This window comes from Salvelinus alpinus, chromosome 8 (genome assembly GCF_045679555.1).
Source record: "Salvelinus alpinus chromosome 8, SLU_Salpinus.1, whole genome shotgun sequence".
Classification (NCBI taxonomy): domain Eukaryota; kingdom Metazoa; phylum Chordata; class Actinopteri; order Salmoniformes; family Salmonidae; genus Salvelinus; species Salvelinus alpinus.
Window position 1 is genome coordinate 70,398,130 of NC_092093.1, and position 14,572 is coordinate 70,412,701.

The 14,572-nt window shown below is 45.2% G+C and overlaps 1 protein-coding gene across 5 annotated transcripts in view; it reads right to left on the minus strand.

The window, feature by feature from the left end:
- Positions 1-14,572, minus strand: part of sema5a (sema domain, seven thrombospondin repeats (type 1 and type 1-like), transmembrane domain (TM) and short cytoplasmic domain, (semaphorin) 5A) — a 202,594-nt gene that overhangs the window by 165,990 nt on the left and 22,032 nt on the right. Inside the window, exon 1 of one of the 5 annotated variants that reach the window (XM_071414899.1) lies at positions 5,525-5,577. The exons of the other annotated variants lie outside the window; for them this stretch is intronic. The gene's annotated coding sequence lies outside the window, so the exon portion shown is untranslated. Of the gene's footprint in view, positions 1-5,524; positions 5,578-14,572 lie in introns of those variants that run through there. 5 annotated transcript variants of the gene reach the window in all.

Consider the following 14,572-nt stretch of genomic DNA (forward strand, 5'->3'; position numbering starts at 1 on the left):
AAATATACATTCCAGTCCCAGTTTGTCTCCCTGCTAAATATACATTCCAGTCCCAGTTTGTCTCCCTGCTAAATATACATTCCAGTCCCAGTTTGTCTCCCTGCTAAATATACATTCCAGTCCCAGTTTGTCTCCCTGCTAAATATACATTCCAGTCCCAGTTTGTCTCCCTGCTAAATATACATTCCAGTCCCAGTTTGTCTCCCTGCTAAATATACATTCCAGTCCCAGTTTGTCTCCCTGCTAAATATACATTCCAGTCCAAGTTTGTCTCCCTGCTAAATATACATTCCAGTCCCAGTTTGTCTCCCTGCAAAATATACATTCCAGTCCGGCCCAGCCGACGTAATCAGCGATGCCTTTGATGCTATGTTTCCCTTCAAAGGAAGATGCCATCACTTTCAACTCTAACTCCAATGTATTCATTCAACATCTATCTTTAGCATGTAATGCCCCATATTGCTAGAGAGAAAAACAATGCATATTCATGATAGTCGAACTACAACACACCTGAGTCTCAAGACTCTTCTCTTCCTCTTTCCCACTATATCTCTTCTCTCCTCCCTTTCTCTTAATCTCCTTTTCTGTCTCTGTCTTTGTCATTCTCATTCTCTCTGTCTCTTTCTTTCTCTCCCTCTCTTTATCTCCTGGCCTTGGCGACTGACCTAAATCTCCCTAGATTATGCCATAAATTAATTTGGAAAATAACTCCAAGTACCCGTCATATACTGATTAGTAACTCATACCCTGGCTCCTCTTTTGATGTGTGGTCTTTAGGTAGGAGAGAGGGGGAGAGAGGGAGAGAGAGAGAGGAGAAGAGATGGGGGAGGAGAAAATGTGACTGGTGGAGTAAGGTAGGAACAGTAAAGTATGGGATAGCAGGCAAAGAGGGGAGATGAGAAGGAGAGGTGAGGAGAGGAGGCAGGGGTGAGTGTGGAAGGAGAGGTGAGGAGAGGGAGAGAGGAGCAGGGGGTGAAGGGGTGAGTGTGGAAGGAGAGGTGAGGAGAGGGAAAGAGGAGCAGGGGGTGAAGGGGTGAGTGTGGAAGGAGAGGTGAGGAGAGGGAGAGAGGAGCAGGGGGTGAAGGGGTGAGTATGGAAGGAGAGGTGAGGAGAGGGAGAGAGGAGCAGGGGGTGAAGGGGTGAGTGTGGAAGGAGAGGTGAGGAGAGGGAGAGAGGAGCAGGGGGTGAAGGGGTGAGTGTGGAAGGAGAGGTGAGGAGAGGGAGAGAGGAGCAGGGGGTGAAGGGGCGAGTGTGGAAGGAGAGATGAGGAGAGGGAAAGAGGAGCAGGGGGTGAAGGGGTGAGTGTGGAAGGAGAGATGAGGAGAGGGAGAGAGGAGCAGGGGGTGAAGGGGCGAGTGTGGAAGGAGAGATGAGGAGAGGGAAAGAGGAGCAGGGGGTGAAGGGGTGAGTGTGGAAGGAGAGGTAAGGAGAGGGAGAGAGGAGCAGGGGGTGAAGGGGTGAGTATGGAAGGAGAGGTGAGGAGAGGGAGAGAGGAGCAGGGGGTGAAGGGGCGAGTGTGGAAGGAGAGGTGAGGAGAGGGAGAGAGGAGCAGGGGGTGAAGGGGTGAGTGTGGAAGGAGAGGTAAGGAGAGGGAGAGAGGAGCAGGGGGTGAAGGGGTGAGTGTGGAAGGAGAGGTGAGGAGAGGGAGAGAGGAGCAGGGGGTGAAGGGGTGAGTGTGGAAGGAGAGGTGAGGAGAGGGAGAGAGGAGCAGGGGGTGAAGGGGTGAGTATGGAAGGAGAGGTGAGGAGAGGGAGAGAGGAGCAGGGGGTGAAGGGGTGAGTATGGAAGGAGAGGTGAGGAGAGGGAGAGAGGAGCAGGGGGTGAAGGGGTGAGTGTGGAAGGAGAGGTGAGGAGAGGGAGAGAGGAGCAGAGGGTGAAGGGGTGAGTATGGAAGGAGAGGTGAGGAGAGGGAGAGAGGAGCAGGGGGTGAAGGGGCGAGTGTGGAAGGAGAGGTGAGGAGAGGGAGAGAGGAGCAGGGGGTGAAGGGGTGAGTGTGGAAGGAGAGGTGAGGAGAGGGAGAGAGGAGCAGGGGGTGAAGGGGTGAGTGTGGAAGGAGAGGTGAGGAGAGGGAGAGAGGAGCAGGGGGTGAAGGGGTGAGTATGGAAGGAGAGGTGAGGAGAGGGAGAGAGGAGCAGGGGGTGAAGGGGTGAGTGTGGAAGGAGAGGTAAGGAGAGGGAGAGAGGAGCAGGGGGTGAAGGGGTGAGTATGGAAGGAGAGGTGAGGAGAGGGAGAGAGGAGCAGGGGGTGAAGGGGCGAGTATGGAAGGAGAGGTGAGGAGAGGGAGAGAGGAGCAGGGGGTGAAGGGGTGAGTGTGGAAGGAGAGGTGAGGAGAGGGAGAGAGGAGCAGGGGGTGAAGGGGCGAGTGTGGAAGTAGAGGTGAGGAGAGGGAGAGAGGAGCAGGGGGTGAAGGGGCGAGTGTGGAAGGAGAGGTGAGGAGAGGGAAAGAGGAGCAGGGGGTGAAGGGGCGAGTGTGGAAGGAGAGGTGAGGAGAGGGAGAGAGGAGCAGGGGGTGAAGGGGCGAGTGTGGAAGGAGAGGTGAGGAGAGGGAGAGAGGAGCAGGGGGTGAAGGGGTGAGTATGTCTTGCTATAAAGAGCACCTGGGATAACACAGTGGAGCAGCAGCCCTGGGCCCCTGAGTCCATGTGTGTGATTGAAGGAGAGTGTTTTTTTCTTTGTGTCAGTTTAACCACACTGGAGTGTGGTATCGGTGTCACTGTGGGTGCAGAGTTACAGTTTAACAGTGGAGTTTTACTGGTCTAAAGTTGTCTACCTGTATGGACTTACCCCTTCTCCCCTCTGCTGATAACACACAAGTTCATAATCCTATTATCATACTGTGGTTGATGTCTAAAGAGGATACTTATCATATAACCATGACCAACACTGAGCTGTATGTGCACAAAGACGTATATCAGATTTATTAGTATGTGTGTCATATCGTATATCTCCTGTCTAGGTCTGCTGTATGATTTACATGCTGAAACCTGCTATATGTCTGAAACTTGGATTATATTTTAGTAGATGGCTGTCTTGGATCTCTCTGTGTGTGTCAGTCAGACATTAGATGGAGTAATGACTTACAGACGCTCACTTAACCACTCTTGCTCTGCAGAGAGAGAGAGAGAGAGAGAGAGAGAGAGAGAGAGAGAGAGAGAGAGAGAGAGAGAGAGAGAGAGAGAGAGAGAGAGAGAGAGAGAGAGAGAGAGAGAGAGACTCACACCTACTGTAAAGGTCTGGGGAAAAACCACATGAAAACAACACTAGACACTATGGAACACAAAGCTTTTACTATCTCATCCTGGAATATACAAGGTCTGAGGTCACCTGCTTTTGGCCTAAAGAGCAGGAACCTGGACTTCACCAAAGAAATTGGAAATACAGACATTGTCATCCTACAAGAAACATGGTTTAGAGGAGATGGACACACTGGTTGCCCTCTAGGTTACAGAGAGCTGGTAGTCCTATCCATCAAACTACCAGGTGGGAAACAGGGAAGAGACTCAGAGGTATGCTAATTTGGTATAGAGCAGACCTAACCCACTCTATTATATTAGGCAAAATAGGAACATTTTACATCTGGCAAGAAATGAATAAGGAAATTATCTCAACAGAGAAAAATGTCCTCATGTGTGCGACCTATATACCCCCAATAGAATCCCCATACTTTAACGATGACAGCTTCTCCATCCTAGAGGGGGAGATCAACCATTTCCAGACCCAGGAACATGTACTAGTCTGTGGCGACCTAAATGCCAGAACTGGACAAGAACCTGACACTCTCAGCACACAGGGGGACAACCACCTACCTGGAGGTGACAGCATTCCCTCCCAAATATGCCCCTTCTAGACAAAACTATGACAAAACAACCAACAAAAATGGGTCACAACTTCTACAGTCCTGTTGCACGCTGGGTCTGTTGATAGTCAATGGTAGCCTTCGAGGAGACTCCTATGATAGGTACACCTACAGCTCAGCCCTTGGCAGTAGTACTGTAGATTACTTTATTACTGACCTCAACCCAGACTCTCTCAAAGCTTTCACAGTCAGGCCACTAACATCCCTATCAGATCACAGCAAAATCACAGTCCACCTGAACAGAGCAACACTCAATCATGAGGCATCAAATCTAAAGGAACTACACACTATTAAGACATGCTATAGATGGAAGGAAAGTAGTGTAGAAACCTAACAAAAAACAATTAGGCAACAACAAATTCAATCCCTTTTAGAGAACTTCCTGGACAAAACATTTCACTGTAATAGTGAAGGTGTAAACTTGGCAGTAAAAAGCCTCAACAGTACATTTGACCTTTCAGCTTCCCTATCATATCTAAAAATGTCAAGCAGACAACCTAAGAACATTTACAACAATGACAAATGGTTTGATGAAGAATGCAAAAACCTAAGAAAGAAATTCAGAAACGTATCCAACCAAAAACATGGAGACCCAGAAGACCTGAGCCTACGCCTTAACTACGGTGAATCACTAAAACAATATACACCACGGAAAAAGAAGGAACAGCACGTCAGAAATCAGCTCAATGTAATAGAATCTAACCACCAAAATCCAATATTTTTGTCCCTATAACAAAGAACAAACAGAAAAAACATATAAATGATCAAATACAAATCTTAGAATCAACTATTCAAATCTACCAGAACCCACTGGATTCTCCAATTATATTGAAGGACCTATAGGACAAAATACAAACCCTCCAACCCAAAAAGGCCTGTGGTGTTGATGGTATCCTAAATGAAATGATAAAATATACAGACCACAAATTCCAATTGGCTATACTTAAACTCTTTATCATCCTTAGCTCTGGCATCTTCCCCAATATTTGGAACCAAGGACTGATCACCCCAATCCAGAATAACTACCGTGGGATACGCGTCAACAGCAACCGTGGGGAAATCCTCTGTATTATCATTAACAGCAGACTCGTACATTTCCTCAGTGAAAACAATGTACTGAGCAAATGTCAAATTGGCTTTTTACCAAATTACCTTATGACAGACCACATATTCACACTGCACACCCTAATTGACAAACAAACCATCCAAAACAAAGGCAAAGTCTTCTCATGCTCTGCTATACAAACTGATGGAACGTGGTGTTGGGGGAGAAACATACAACATTATAAAATCCATGAACACAAACAACAAGTGTGCGGTTAAAATTGGCAAAAACACACACATTTCTTTCCACAGGGCCGTGGGGTGAAACATGTCAACAAATTGGCGAGGGCACCAGAACAGTCTGCAACACCCAGCCTCACCCAACTAGAATCTGAAGTCAAATGTCTACTGTTTGATGATGATTTGGTGCTTCTGTCCCCAACTAAGGAGGGCCAACAGCAGCACTTAGATCTTCTGCACAGATTCTGTCAGACCTGGGCCCTGACAGTAAATCTCAGTAAGACAAAAATAATGGTATTCCAAAAAAGGTCCAGTTGCCAGGACCACAAATACAAATTCCATCTAGACACCGTTGCCCTAGAGCACACAAAAAACTATACATACCTCGGCCTTAACATCAGCGCCACAGGTAACTTCCACAAAGCTGTGAACGATCTGAGAGACAAGGCAAGAAGGGCATTCTATGCCATCAAAAGGAACATAAAATTTGACATACCAATTAGGATCTGGCTAAAAATACTTGAATCAGTTATACAACCCATTGTCATTTAGGGTTGTGAGGTCTGGGGTCCGCTTACCAACCAAGAATTCACAAAATGGGCCAAACATCAAATTAAACATAAAACACCAAATAATGCATGCAGAGCAGAATTAAGCCAATACCTCCAGAAAAGAGCCTTTAAATTCTACAACCACCTAAAAGGAAGCGATTCCCAAACCTTCCATTACAAAACCATCACCTATAGAGAGATTAACATGGAGAAGAGTCCCCTAAGCAAGCTGGTCCTGGGGCTCTGTTCACAAACAGACCCCACAGAGCCCCAGGACAGCAACACAATAAGACCCAACCAAATCATGAGAAAACAAAAAGATAATTACCTTACACATTGAAAAAAAACTGCGCAAACTAGAAGGCTTTTTGGCCCTAAACAGAGAGTACATTGTGGCAGAATACCTGACCACTGTAAATGTCCCAAAATTAAGGATTGAGAAAGGTCAGACCTGGCTCTCAACAGAAGACAGGCTATGTGCACACTGCCCACAAAATGAGGTGGAAACTGAGCTGCACTTCCTACTTCAAATGTATGACCATATTAGAGACATATATTTCCCTCAGATTACACAGACACATAAAGAATTAAAAAACAAATTCAATTTTGATAAACTCACATATCTATTGGGTGAAATACCACAGTGTGCAATCACAGCAGCAAGATTCGTGCTCTGTTGCCACAAGAAAAGGGCAACCAGTGAAGAACAAACACCATTGTAAATACAACCCATATTTATGAGAGGGAAGGTCTCCACACAAAAAACAAAGTTAGAGGAGAGTGGGAAAGATAGAGGATTATGGAAAGTAGAGAGGAGAGATGAGAAATAAGGAGATGTGAGGAGGGCAGAGGGAGCAGTGGAGAAGGGTTGAGAGTGAGTGTGTGTGGAGAGCGTGGCCTTGCTATAAATATAAAGAGAACATGGGATCTCCATACATAACAGACCAGGGGTGAGGCAGACCAGGGGTGAGGCAGACCAAGGGTGAGGCAGACCAGGGGTGAGGCAGACCAGGGGTGAGGCAGACCAGGGGTGAGGCAGACCAAGGGTGAGGCAGACCAGGGGTGAGGCAGACCAGGGTTGAGGCAGACCGGGGGTGAGGCAGACCGGGGGTGAGGCAGACCGGGGGTGAGGCAGACCGGGGGTGAGGCAGACCGGGGGTGAGGCAGACTGGCAGTCGGACAGACACAGCTGGAAAAGCAAGAGTTACTTTCTACACTGAACGGAAACACCAGGAGAAACTGTGGTTATTTGGACTAGCCTGAACCTACAGTGCCCGAAGCCATAATGCTAGCTGCCTCTCTCCTTTTCTCTCTCTCTTGCTATACACAGAAGCCTAACAGTTATAAATACCTACAGGGTATACGGTTTGTGATACTATTACATTTTATTTCTGTTATTTCTACTAAAATACTCTAGAATGCCAGAATAGGTATTTTGTCCAATCGAGGTAAAAAACATAACAAATGTCAGAATGTCTGCTTTATTTTCCATTATAAAACCGTGACCCAAATCCATTAAGGTTAGATGTTATCATACTGGATAGGCCAGGTCAAGAGGTTAAGGCCTAGATTCAAACAGATAGCCGACACCCGCACAGCTGATGTTTTGGCGGTGTCGGAGGTGTAACTGTGCTGGAGCTGTCAAATCGGTGAGCCTCTGCTCTTGATCATGGTCACAAATCCAAACTCGTCCCACTGGTGTTAGAAGTCCAGAACGACGTGTAGGCTCTATAGAAATAATGACGCTCAAATTGAAAATCATTAAACTAAATAATGAGGATTTCTATCAGCCTAATCGAGGTGTAGATTACATCTCACATTCCAGTGCTCGAATTTGTAAACAAGTCTGCATGGGATTTTTCTTAACCCTCTACTAAACATCGTTGCCCTCAGACAACAGAAATCCCTTTTGCCCCTGACATGACAATATGTGATGACATGTCTGTAAATAAAATTAAATAAAGTGCAGAAGTTGGTATATATATAATCAAATGGGGAAGGGACCTTCTTTCAGGAAGCAGAGCGACGTGAGCGCATGGTGTGAGCAAAGGGTAAGATACATTTCATTTTTTGAATGTTTAAATAGAGATAACTTGACGATAAAAAAATATGTGCTGGTGTAGGAACCTTCTAAGAACCATATTTGATAGGTTTTCAACGTATTTAAAAAATATACAGTGGGGAGAATAAGTATTTGATACACTGACGATTTTGCAGGTTTTCCTACTTACAAAGCATGTAGAGGTCTGTAATTTTTATCATAGGTACACTTCAACTGTGAGAGACGGAATCTAAAACAAAAATCCAGAAAATCACATTGTATGATTTTTAAGTAATTAATTTGCATTTTATTGCATGACATAAGTATTTGATACATCAGAAAAGCAGAACTTAATATTTGGTACAGAAACCTTTGTTTACAATTACAGAGATCATACGTTTCCTGTAGTTCTTGACCAGGTTTGCACACACTGCAGCAGGGATTTTGGCCCACTCCTCCATACAGACCTTCTCCAGATCCTTCATGTTTCGGGGCTGTCGCTGGGCAACACAGACTTTCAGCTCCCTCCAAAGATTTTCTATTGGGTTCAGGTCTGGAGACTGGCTAGGCCACTCCAGGACCTTGAGATGCTTCTTACGGAGCCACTCCTTAGTTGCACTGGCTGTGTGTTTCGGGTCGTTGTCATGCTGGAAGACCCAGCCACGACCCATCTTCAATGCTCTTACTGAGGGAAGGAGGTTGTTGGCCAAGATCTCGCGATACATGGCCCCATCCATCCTCCCCTCAATACGGTGCAGTCGTCCTGTCCCCTTTGCAGAAAAGCATCCCCAAAGAATAATGTTTCCACCTCCATGCTTCATGGTTGGGATGGTGTTCTTGGGGTTGTACTCATCCTTCTTCTTCCTCCAAACACGGCGAGTGGAGTTTAGACCAAAAAGCTCTATTTTTGTCTCATCAGACCACATGACCTTCTCCCATTCCTCCTCTGGATCATCCAGATGGTCATTGGCAAACTTCAGACGGGCCTGGACATGCGCTGGCTTGAGCAGGGGGACCTTGCGTGCGCTGCAGGATTTTAATCCATGACGGCGTAGTGTGTTACTAATGGTTTTGTTTGAGACTGTGGTCCCAGCTCTCTTCAGGTCATTGACCAGGTCCTGCCGTGTAGTTCTGGGCTGATCCCTCACCTTCCTCATGATCATTGATGCCCCACGAGGTGAGATCTTGCATGGAGCCCCAGACCGAGGGTGATTGACCGTCATCTTCAACTTCTTCCATTTTCTAATAATTGCGCCAACAGTTGTTGCCTTCTCACCAAGCTGCTTGCCTATTGTCTTGTAGCCCATCCCAGCCTTGTGCAGGTCTACAATTTTATCCCTGATGTCCTTACACAGCTCTCTGGTCTTGGCCATTGTGGAGAGGTTGGAGTCTGTCTGATTGAGTGTGTGGACAGGTGTCTTTTATACAGGTAACGAGTTCAAACAGGTGCAGTTAATACAGGTAATGAGTGGAGAACAGGAGGGCTTCTTAAAGAAAAACTAACAGGTCTGTGAGAGCCGGAATTCTTACTGGTTGGTAGGTGATCAAATACTTATGTCATGCAATAAAATGCAAATTCATTACTTAAAAATCATACAATGTGATTTTTGTTTTAGATTCCGTCTCTCACAGTTGAAGTGTACCTATGATAAAAATTACAGACCTCTACATGCTTTGTAAGTAGGAAAACCTGCAAAATCGGCAGTGTATCAAATACTTGTTCTCCCCACTGTATATATTCCAAAAATAGTATTTACTATTTGTTGTCTCAGGGCAACATTGTGCAGTTAAGCAACGTTTTTTGTTTTTGCATCCAGTCTACTTTTCAGGGCAATATCATGCTCATTATAGACATGTAATTTGTTGTAAAATTATGGCCGTGGTTAATGTTTTTGCCAACATATCCACTGACATTCACAGGCAATGGATACAGGGACATTCTATGAGTGAAAGGAGCCTAATCGGGCAGTTACCCTCTGATAGTGAGGACAGTGAGCTTGAGAACAGTGACAGCTAGGAAGAATGGACCACAGAATCAGGTTTGAGAGGCAGTAAAAAAATAAGCCCAACTTTTATTTTCTCATGAAAATAGTGCTTGTTTCTACTATGTTTCACTTCATAAATGTTCTGAAAATATGAAAATATCATATTTTCAGAGGCAACAAAAAACATTCTGGGTGGGGGTAAATGTTTTATTTGTATTATTATTGATACATTATCATAGTGCCAAAACCTTCCAAAAATATGGAAAAACCTAAATGTGTGCCGTAGAAGGTTAATGTGACTCCGTGCAGCCAATGGCAATGTCCACTTTAAGTACAATGCCAGGAACCGCTTGTGGATTTGACAGCTCTAACGCAGTTCCACCTCCAACGCCAAAACAACCACTATGCAAAAGTCGGCTAAAGCGGATCTAATTGAATAGAGCCCTCTAAGTTGTGCCAACTAGACACCTTGTTAAAACCTAAAGTATCTGTTACGTTTGAATGTCTAAATATGCTAATTTTACTGTGAAAACAGCTCCAATCTAATAAAAACAGCCAGATAAAACAGCCTCAAATTGGGTGAGAGGGAGAGATTCAGTCTCTCTATTTCCACTTTGTTTCCACCCTGGTTTATCAGACAAACATGCTACCCTTGTAAGGAGGAAATTGCCTGTAAAACTTCCTCGGCGAGTGTGTGTGTGTAATTGGACTAATTTGGGAAAGGAGTGGGGGTTCATTTTCCAAGCAGTTCGTAAATAAAACACAAATAAAACCAGGTGCAAAACAAGACAAAGTTTCCATCAACAGAGAAAGGCAGAGCTTTCACACTGACAACTAGACTGTTAATGTCAGCAGTTTTTCTTGGGGGCACCCCTTTCCCTAGACTGAGTTATTCTTCTGTCGATGGTGTGTGTGTGTGTGAGTGTGTGTGAGTGTGTGTGTGTGTGTGTGTGAGTGTGTGTGAGTGTGTGTGTGTGTGTGTGTGTGTGTGTGTGTGTGTGTGTGTGTGTGTGTGTGTGTGTGTGTGTGTGTGTGTGTGTGTGTGTGTGTGTGTGTGTGTGTGTGTGTGTGTGTGTGTGTGTGTGTGTGTGTGTGTGTGTGTGTGTGTGTGTGTGTGTGTGTGTGTGTGTGTGTGTGTGTGTGTGAGAGAGAGAGCATGTCTGTTCCTGTCCCTGTGTGTGCGTGTGTGTGTTTGTGCGCGTGTGTGTGTATAGTATTGGGCTGACTGTGCTGTATGAGTGTGTCTGGAGGTGATCAAGTAGTGGAGCTCTCATAAATAACGTCCTAATGAGCACCACCACCCTTCACTTTCATGACTGAAGACTTTTCCACTCGCAACGTCCATAGTGGTGTGTGTGTGGGGGGCTACATGTGGTCTCCAGGTGTACAACGCCCTTCTCCCGGAACACACACACATTCCAATCTACTCTTTTCGAGTCCCGATTAAATATCCTCCTTAACTTGTCACCTTTCCTTTGTGTGTGTGCGTGGGAGCAAGAGATGAGGGGGGGGGGGGGGGGCAGATGTGAGATCACACACACACTGAAACTAACTCTTGACTACTCAGGCAAAAATAACAGAACATACGTCCTAACTGTTTCTGTGGAACATTCCATCACTGTAGGCCTGGTTGGTACATGAGAGTTTGTGAACTTAACCCCAATTATCCCCCTCTACCTCTCCCTCCTTCCTTATCCCCTCTACCTGTCCCTCCTTCATTATCCCCCTCTACCTCTCCCTCCTTCCTTATCCCCCTCTCCATCCTTCCTTCCTTCCTTATCCCCCTCTACTTCTCCATCCTTCCTCATCCCCCTCTACCTCTTCCTCCTTCCTTATCCCCTCTACCTCCTTCCTTATCCCCTCTACCTCCTTCCTTATCCCCCACTACCTCTCCCTCCTTCCTTATCCCCCTCTACCTCTCCCGCCTTACTTATCCCCCTCTAGCTCCTTCCTTATCCCCTCTACCTCTCCCTCCTTCATTATCCCCCGCTACCTCTCCCTCCTTCATTATCCCCCTCTACCACTCCCTCCTTCATTATGGGGTGGCAGGTAGCCTAGTGGTTAGAGCGTTGGACTAGTAACCGAAAGGTTGCAAGATCAAATCCCCGAGCTAACAAAGTAAAAATCTGCCGTTCTGCCCCTGAACAAGGCAGTTAACCCACTGTTCCTAGGCCATCATTGAAAATAAGAATTTGTTCTTAACTGACTTGCCTAGTAAAATAAATTCATTATCCCCCTCTACCACTCCCTCCCTCGTTATCCCCACTAGCTCTCCCTCCTTCCTTATCTCCCCTCAACCACTCCCTCCTTCCTTATCCCCCTCTACCTCTCCCTTCTTAACAATCAGCTATATCTCCGTCAGCTTGACCAGAACATTCTCTATGGCTCAGTCACCACTCACCATGAAGCTGTCTGTCAATGGTCAATTACAGGAGAGACATTTCTTAACAACTACAACAATCAGACAAAGCTATAATGGGTCTTTCGGTTCATATAGAGTTTCATGATTGATTAAGGGGGAGGGGGTCAGACATGTTTTTTTATCACAATCAAACAAGTGGAAAATGTGAAAAGGTGAACTTGCAAATTACCATGATTCTATCTTGTATCATATCTGGCTGCCCATGATATGACACACACAGAGACAGACACATTCAAAGCTATCAATTACCGTGAGTCATGAATGACTCTTTCATATCTCAATGGGACCAGGCCAGAAAGTAACCTATATTTGACTTAGTGAATGAGGAATCATTTAGATAATATTTGTGACTAATATTTGTGACATGCACAGAGATGGAGGGGAGGGAGGGAGGGAGCAACAGAAATAAGGTGAGAGGGAGAACGAGAGAGTGAGAGAGTGAGAGAGTGAGTGAAGAGTGAGAGAGAGAGTGAGTGAGTGAGAGAGCTTTAGTGCCACAGATAACAGGTCTAAGTTTTTGTCTCCGGTAAGGTGGGAGAACCCAAGTGGACTTTTGAGAGTTATCAGAGTCAGACCTAACAGCAATGGGTTCTGGGGCTTGTTGTTCTGTATTTCGTAACACCTAACACCAGAGTGTGAATTATAACCGTGACATTCGTCTCATTTTAATTTGGTTATAAACATGTTTTTACCGTTAAATAACGTCTTTACTATTAGGCCCAGTCCAAAACACGTATGGGCCTAATAGAAAAGACATGTCATTTAAAGATAATTTATTTTGTATTAACTTTTAATTTGGCATGAACACAATCAGTTATGTGTTACAAATCACTGAAAAAAGTAGGCTACCTGTGCATGCCCGTCCACACCAAAATAATTTGAGCATCCAAACAGAGCACTGTGCACTCGCACCATTTGATGAATGGAAAGAAACAGCTGTTACAAAACACCAAAAAGTGTAATGACATTCAGCGATTGTCATTGGGCCACAGGTCACTTCCACAAAGCTGTGAACAATCTGAGAGACAAGGCAAGAAGGGCATTCTATGCCATCAAAAGGAACATAAAATTAGACATACCAATTAGGATCTGGCTAAAAATACTTGAATCAGTAATAGAACACATTTCCCTTTATGGTTGTGAGGTCTGAGGTTCACCCACCAACCAAGAATTCACAAAATGGGACAAACACCAAATTGAGATTCTGCAAAAAAATCCTCAGTGTACAACGTAAAACACCAAATAATGCATGCAGAGCAGAATTAGACCGATACCCGATAATTATCAAAATCCAGAAAAGAGCCGTTAAATTCTACAACCACCTAAAAGGGAGCGATTCCCAAACCTTCCATAACAAAGCCATCACCGGCTCTGTTCACAAACACAAACAGACCCCACAGAGCCCCAGAACAGCAAAACAATTAGACCCAACCAAATCATGAGAAAACATGAAGATAATTACTTGACACATTGGAAAGAATTTACGAAAAAACACATCAAACTAGAATGCTATTTGGCCCTAAACATAGGGTACAGTGGCAGAATACCTGACCACTGTGACTGACCCAAACATAAGGAAAGTGTTGACTATGTACAGACTCAGTGAGCATAGCCTTGCTATTGAGAAAGGCTGCCGAAGGCAGACCTGGCTCTCAATAAAAGACAGGCTTTGTGCACACTGCCCACAAAATGAAGTGGAAACTGAGCTGCACTTCCTAACCTTCTGCCAAATGTATGACCATATTAGAGACACATACAGTGGGGAGAACAAGTATTTGATACACTGACAATTTTGCAGGTTTTCCTACTTACAAAGCATGTAGAGGTCTGTAATTTTTATCATAGGTACACTTCAACTGTGAGAGAAGGAATCTAAAACAAAAATCCAGAAAATCACATTGTATGATTTTTAAGTAATTAATTTGCATTTTATTGCATGACATAAGTATTTGATACATCAGAAAAGCAGAACTGAATATTTGGTACAGAAACCTTAGTTTGCAATTACAGAGATCATACGTTTCCTGTAGTTCTTGACCAGGTTTGCACACACTGCAGCAGGGATTTTGGCCCACTCCTCCATACAGACCTTCTCCAGATCCTTCAGGTTTCGGGGCTGTCGCTGGGCAATACGGACTTTCGGCTCCCTCCAAAGATTTTCTATTGGGTTCAGGTCTGGAGACTGGCTAGGCCACTCCAGGACCTTGAGATGCTTCTTACGGAGCCACTCCTTAGTTGCCCTGGCTGTGTGTTTCGGGTCGTTGTCATGCTGGAAGATCCAGCCACGACCCATCTTCAATGCTCTTACTGAGGGAAGGAGGTTGTTGGTCAAGATCTCGCGATACATGGCCCCATCCATCCTCCCCTCAATACGGTGCAGTCGTCCTGTCCCCTTTGCAGAAAAGCATCCCCAAAGAATGATGTTTCCACCTC